Source organism: Acyrthosiphon pisum, unplaced genomic scaffold (genome assembly GCF_005508785.2).
Source record: "Acyrthosiphon pisum isolate AL4f unplaced genomic scaffold, pea_aphid_22Mar2018_4r6ur Scaffold_21966;HRSCAF=25449, whole genome shotgun sequence".
Classification (NCBI taxonomy): domain Eukaryota; kingdom Metazoa; phylum Arthropoda; class Insecta; order Hemiptera; family Aphididae; genus Acyrthosiphon; species Acyrthosiphon pisum.
The window spans coordinates 550,879-558,143 of NW_021771488.1; the positions used below are offsets into that span (position 1 = coordinate 550,879).

General features: G+C 30.0%; 1 long non-coding RNA gene across 2 annotated transcripts in view; it reads left to right on the top strand.

The window, feature by feature from the left end:
- Positions 1-6,754, top strand: part of LOC100574534 — a 17,439-nt gene extending 10,685 nt beyond the window's left edge. The window contains exons 1-6 of one of the 2 annotated variants that reach the window (XR_510481.3): positions 1,034-2,097; positions 2,881-3,117; positions 3,571-3,737; positions 3,822-3,957; positions 4,027-4,202; positions 6,303-6,754. This is a non-coding gene — a long non-coding RNA (uncharacterized LOC100574534). Of the gene's footprint in view, positions 1-1,033; positions 2,098-2,880; positions 3,118-3,570; positions 3,738-3,821; positions 3,958-4,026; positions 4,203-6,302 lie in introns of those variants that run through there. The other variant, XR_003840158.1, reaches the window with a different exon arrangement.
- Positions 6,755-7,265: the final 511 nt, after the last annotated feature.

The following is a 7,265-nucleotide window of genomic DNA, read 5'->3' on the forward strand; positions in this document are numbered from 1 at the left end:
TTAACTTAATGAAATACGTATGGTTCAAGAAAAAAAGTTAGCAAAAGTGAATTTGTTCCTCAATATATTGGTTAGGGGAGCGTTTTTTAGCCCTTTAGCGTTAGGGAAAAACTTCCTATGAATTTTTTTTTAGTTCCAAATGTTTTTAGAAATGTCCTCAGCTTACTGAAAAATACAATATACATGTTGTGTAGCGTATTTGTTTTTCAGGAAGCAGCATACCAAGGGGGGTGCTATAGCACCCTAGCACCCCCCTCTGGATCCGCGCCTGGTTGCAGTTATGTATATACAAATATAATAACAGTTAATAATTATAGTAAAATCGAAATACGAAGTAGTGAATTCACGATAGAAGGTTGGAACCCGGGTAGATCCAGGAGGGTGGAAATGGGGTTCATTTGCCCCCCCCCCCCCTAATCACTGTATTTTTCTTTTGTCTTACACTGTGTTTAGCCAATTTTTGTACTTTTGCCCCCTCTTGCCCACCCAAAAAAAATCAAGTCTTGGATCCGCCATTGGCTGGAATTATAGTCATCCTCCGTAATACCGTAACACCATAGGTTTACAATCATAATATTATTAATTAGGTATAGTGTATAATGAATTGTCAGTGAGGTGTCTTATCAGAGTTATCTGATGGCCAAGGCCAATTATATTTCGGAGACCTTTAAATACTCAAATTATTATGGTATTATATACATTTTTAAACACATATTATAAGGTATTAAATTATATGCTTCATCAGTAAAAAGTAATTTTTGTTTGAATCTCTATTACATTATTGTTTACATACTATACATTCCAAATATCCACCAAAAGGACTTGGATAAAATAATATAATCCATGATATACCAGCTAAAATTTGCTGTTTATAACTCTATGCATCAAACAATCGAAAATGCCCATACTAAAATTCAGAACGAGGCGATCCACCCTTTACTCAACCCCCCCCCCCCCACCGCCCCCAATCACCATCACTACCCAACTCATATACGACACGTCGACAGTCGGACAGAGAAATAATAAAAGTGAATTCGACCATAACATTAATTATTTCGTGAAAATTAAATATTTATCACCAATACTTTCTCGTCATGATTCAATACATCGCTTTTAGTGTAAACATTTTACACGACAAATCTTTTCTCGTTCACACCGTATATCGGACTTCTCTCTCCAAATGCATACCAATTTCCGTTGGTTTATACTTTATAGCCCTATAGTCCGGCTCACGAAATTGGCGGCTGATTTTAGCGCTCCCAGTGGCGTATTTTTGTTAGGGCTATTAGTAGTAAATAGCCCTAACAAAAACGTGTGCACGGTCTTAGAAGGTCGGACAACTATTCATTATCAGGGCCCGTTTTACAATCATTTTGGTTTATTATAAACCAACTAGTTTATATGGTTGAAGAAAATAATATAATAATATAGTCCATAAAAATAACCCCGAATTCCATATAAATAATGTTCTTAACCTCAAAATACGTCTAACCGGCAGAACCGTCTAACGTTTTTGCCTCATTAAGACTTAAGGGAAATGTGATGGGCGGGAGGGAGAGAAGTTGTCCGACCTTATCTTCTAACTGTGCACTAAATTATTTAAATGTCTCGATGTTTATAGGTTATCATAATCTATAGTGGAAGATGGTCGAGGCTTAAGGTGAACCTTGGACGATGGTGACAATTTTTAATAATCGTATCCGGTGTAACCGGTTCACAACTACGTCGCGTTTGACCGTTTCGTGTAGTGTCGATCAAATCGTATTGTGATTGGATATTACTACTTTTTTGGTATGATGCGGTAACCAAGTTGCCACTGAGTATACCAAGGGTTGACTAGCTGTAACCATAGCTACCACGTCCTCGCACGAAACGCCACATCGACACCACAACTCTAACCTAACTTATTGCTGTGAAGTCGGCTTGTATAGGATTGTTGTGTTTTTTATTTTGCGTTTTGATCCGTGCATGCTATTTAGGTTCTGTGTTTAAATTATGCTGTTCGTTAGATCCCAGAAAAATAAACATTTATTTTCTCATTGTATCAGATAACAGACTAAGTGATGTAACGGGATGTTAGTTATCAACTAGTTACAGGTATGGTTAAAGATGTTTTCATTTAATTAGGTACCTATTTAATTTATAAATATTGCTAATAATATTTGTTTGATCGTAGAGGTTCCCAACGCAGAGGGTGCTGCGAACTTTATTTAGGGTTCTGCGAAATTATTTAAAATATATTGGGTATATAGGGCTATAATTATAAAGAGTGCTTCCAGATTTTTAGAAAATGAGACTAAGGGTGCCGTCAGTCAAGAAAGGTTGGGAACCTTTGGTCTAATGATATAATTACAATTAGTTGAATAAATTTGTTTAGCATAGTGCATGTTTCTTTTATTTTAAGTAGGTACAAGACATACTTTATCACTTTGTAATTCACTACGTAGTAAGTTTGTGTTCGGCTAGTTTTTTATTCGAGTACCTGTTGGTTTCTACCATGCTTGGTTTAAGAAGATGGAGCACTCTTTCTTTAGACAGTGTAATTGCTCTGATAAATATGATACCCATATCCAGGTTTGGTCAGGTAACAGTGGTGTGTATCGGAACTGCCTCCTTAAGGTATTGTTTCCAAGATGAAACTAGCCGTCGAGTCCAGCCGACAACAAACTGCAACATGTTGAGACTAGTATAGTCTCAACCGACTTGTCACAGCTAGGAAACCGTACCTTCAGACATTACGCCCCAGATTTTTGTTGTATATTGAAATTATTGTGTACTAGTTTTGTTCTCACTAAAACTTAGAATAATGATTCTTACATGTTGTATTGTTGTATCTTACTGCATATTTTGTGTACCTGTATAATTTTTTTTTGTTTTTAGGCATGTTTCATTACACCCTTATACATTTTCAAAGCCTGAACTTCAGTTAAAACGTGGACAGTTTATATTATGGTTACTGAATACTGCTTGCTGGCATAAAGGAACATCATTAAAAACTCATTGTTCTGGTGAAAAATAATTAAAATATCTGTTTGTTAATCTGGAAAATCTGGAATTATTCATCTTCAGTTCAAGAACAAAAAAATGGTTATTTGTCAAATAATGGTTAATTAAACGGTAAGATAATTTTTATTGAACTTCCATACTCTATTTTATACCCTAACTTATTTCATTTTTATAGTTCATGTTAATATACAAGTGATACCTTTGCTTTTGGTTAACTTAAAAAATTAATTAAATTTATAAAAATAATCACCAAATTATAATAAATAAATAAATAATACATTTTTCATTAAAATTTATTTTAACTAGGTAATTTAACCAAAATGTCATCACATTACCACATGTTTTTCAATAATAAATTGTTAGTAAAAAAATTAAAATTGTATAAATATAATAAATTATTTATAAATGAAACAATTAAAGTTTTAGAGTTAATTCTTGTTTGAAGTTTTATACTTTGATTGTTTATCATCACTGTGTACTTTTTATCTTGTAATTAAGAAATATATTATATTGCATAGAATTTGTACATACTTAGTATTTATTTATTTATTATATTTTTTATAGATTGTAGTTTTCAAATGATATAAATGAAAATTGACCTTTATGTATACCATCTGAACCAATCGTAGCAGAAGACCTGTACTTTTTGTATGTCGTATCCGTATATATAATATTTTTTCATATCCAATCATCACCAACATACAATTTCAAATCTGTATGTGGTAATACAGGTATTATAATATAGTTAATTAACTTATGAGTTTTGATGTAGGTACATTTGATACCAATCTAAATGTTTATTATTCTTTAAATAGATTTGCAGAATTCTACTAAACTTACAGCAACATCAAATATTTACTGACAATGATTCAAATGCTGTTCGTGTGGTTAATACTGTTGCTTGCTCCTTCTACTACTGAATCACCATCAAATTCCTCGAGTCCAGAAAATGTAATGTATTAATTATATGGTTATTTACTTCTAATGAATTGAACAATTAGTATATAAATACAGTTTTAGTGTTTCAGTTGGATTAAAAACATGGGAGGAAAAAATGCTTCCTTACAAGAAATAAATTCAGTGCATAGTTTTTATAATATAAAAATTAAAAAATGTACACTTCAATGTGGACATTCTAGTATTTAATGATAATACACCAACATTATAGTTGCACCATCTTAACCAAATCACACTAGGTAAGTGAATAATCATTTGAGAGAATTTTTGTAGGCAACCAATCACACTTTTTTTTTTACTTAATTTATCAATTAATTGGGGTTATTAATTTGTTTTTTTGCTTTTCTACAATTTATTAAAGATCCAATTCTTGCATTTTAATTTGCTCTTCAACAGACTCAGGATATAATAAATTATTTAACAATTAAAACATTAACAAAGATAGGTCCAGGGTCTATTCCAAGTTCATTAGCGGCTTTATATAAATATATTTTTTTTAAATATTATTCGAATAATAAATAAAGTGTTAAAATAGATACTTAAAGTTTAAATGACTGACAATATGTTATAGTATTTTCTTATTTCATAGGCAATTTTTGTTTAACTTTACTTTGGCTTTTTATACATAAATATAAAAAGAATATATAGATATCCTAAATTTTAACTGTTAAATATAGGCGGCCTATTTTTAAAATAACAATATTCTAAGTAGTGATAAAAGGTAGTTTGTTGAGGAGTTTTGACCCTGACCATTTTTAAAGGGTTTAATATAGTCAATTTTCTATATGTTGGGTTGTGTAAAATATGTGTTCGTAGTAAGTGATCATTAGTGTCAGTGACTGTGTATGAAATAGAGCGCTTACGCATGTGCATGTACATGTCAACAGCACATTAAGTAAATAATATGAATTTATTTGCTTGTTTAGATCGAAAGTATACATTTTTTAATTTTTACCAACCATTTTAACTATTCATCGATAAGACTTCTGAAAACATATTTGAATTTGTCATAACATTTACTTGCAAACGACATTCTTACATTTTTTTTTTAAATTTAGAATTTACACAATCTATACATAAAAAAAATTGGATTAATTGCATAATGGATGTTTTTTTAAAATTATAATAACTATGTCAGTGGCGTATCTACAGAGGGTTATATGGGGATGATATCCCCCCAGAGACCAAATTTTGTACACAATATAACATGTATATGATAACTAGGTATACTTTACACTTCTACTCTAGATTTTCACTCCCACATCGAATCTTCATGTTGCAGGGCACTAAAAGTACTAGGATTTGTGAAGTGAATAGCTTCTGAATTCAAGCTCGAATCTTCAATAAAGTACTTTATTGCTCCTTAGTTAGATCTATTGTAGAATATTGCTCCGTGTTATGGGACCCGCATACAACTTCTAGCTCCCTTCAACTAGAGCGTGTCCAAAGACGTTTTTTTTATTATTCGCTGCCTATGTACTTGAGATAGGTCATATCCCTCATGACTATTTCCCGGTGTTCAGTGAACTACAGCTAACTTCACTGGCTGATAGAAAAGCAACTGCTAATCTGTAATTTTTACATTAACTCTTGGATGGATCAACAGACTCACACTTCTTCCAGTATCAATTTTAAAGTACCAAATAATTTCCTCCGTTCTCATACAACCTTCTCGATTCCAAATTATTCCACAAACTACGGCTGTAATAATCCTATATATTGTATGATGCGCATAGCTAATGAACAACCATCATTTCTTATTTAACCAAATTGTATTATTTTAATTGTTATTATTATTGTTCTATTAAATTAGATATTTTTTCTATTTACATATAATTGTATACCTACTTAATGTACTCTTGTAATGTAATTGGGCTCAGCGCATAATGTTTGAAATAAATAAATACATAAATATGAATATAATATATGTATACTGAATGTGATTTAAAATTGTATATCCGCCCCTTGAAAAAATCCTAGATACGCTACTGAACTGTGGTTATTATATATAACTTCAATATTATTAACATTTCATAAATACTAATATTCAAAATTTAAAAAACTAATTTTGAATTTTAAAGGAGTTGTGGATTTTCAATTAAGTGCTGAAATATTTAAAAGAAAACTTTGTGTAGAATTAAGGTAGATTTTCTTAAGTTTTATCTGATGACAAGGAAAGACGGTAAAGACTAGGAAAGTTGGCATAAGATTTTGGTAGAAAACAACTGGATCAAATCACCTTAAAGTGAAGGGATTTTATTAATTTTTATGACCTTGTATAATGTTTTTCTTATAATGTTCCTTTCATTTTTTTTAAACAAAATATTATTTGATTTTAGTGAACAGCAACCAAATGAATCATTAGTTTCATTTTAAATTGCATTGTTTTGATACAAATAATGATATTTGTATTAAGCCACAAGACTAAAAACTTAAACATAGTTCACATACTCAGCAAAATAATATGTAAGTTTAATATTATAATATACTCTATTCAACTTAAGAAATGTAGTTAGCGGCAACCAGTTTTTGACATCGGCGGTCATGTACCTCCTATTGTTCTCACACTGTTCACGTGCACGTTTACTAACCTAACCTACGCACTACAATATTATTCACAGTACTATATACTATAAACTTTGAATACTAATGTTAAAATCTTTACTTGTCAAACAGCATTTTCAAAATATTTAAATTAATTTTAAGTTACTACAATAGAAAACAACACTATCATAATAATCAAATATATTCATAACAAATTGAATTTATTTATTCAATTTTATGTTAAATAACTGCATATTATATACATATTGAATATAATAACGTAGTATAGGTAATATAATATGATTAATAATTAATTTATATCTAAAAAATAATATATTCCAGCTATTTTATATTCATATTATAAACATTATATTAACATTTTAAATATATTTTTATATATATATATATATATATAACGCATTTACGTATTACAACCAGTCTTGTAAAAAATACTTTTGAAAAAATATTAAAATACTAATACTAGTATTCGAATAAAAAAGTATTAAAAATACTTTTAAAATGCTATTTTAAAAATGTATTTTACGAATAACTACAAAGTATTTGAATACATTTCGCCTGCCGCAGCGAAAAGGGTCGTAACTCTATTTTCTCAACTTTTCAGGAGGAGCAAAACCATGATGGTAATTTAAATTCTAATTCTGTTTTAATTTCTAAAATTTTGGTATGCATAATTTTCCATCACCAATTAGCTGACTCTATATATTGTGTTATTATTTTTTTTAAAAATATCACATGAT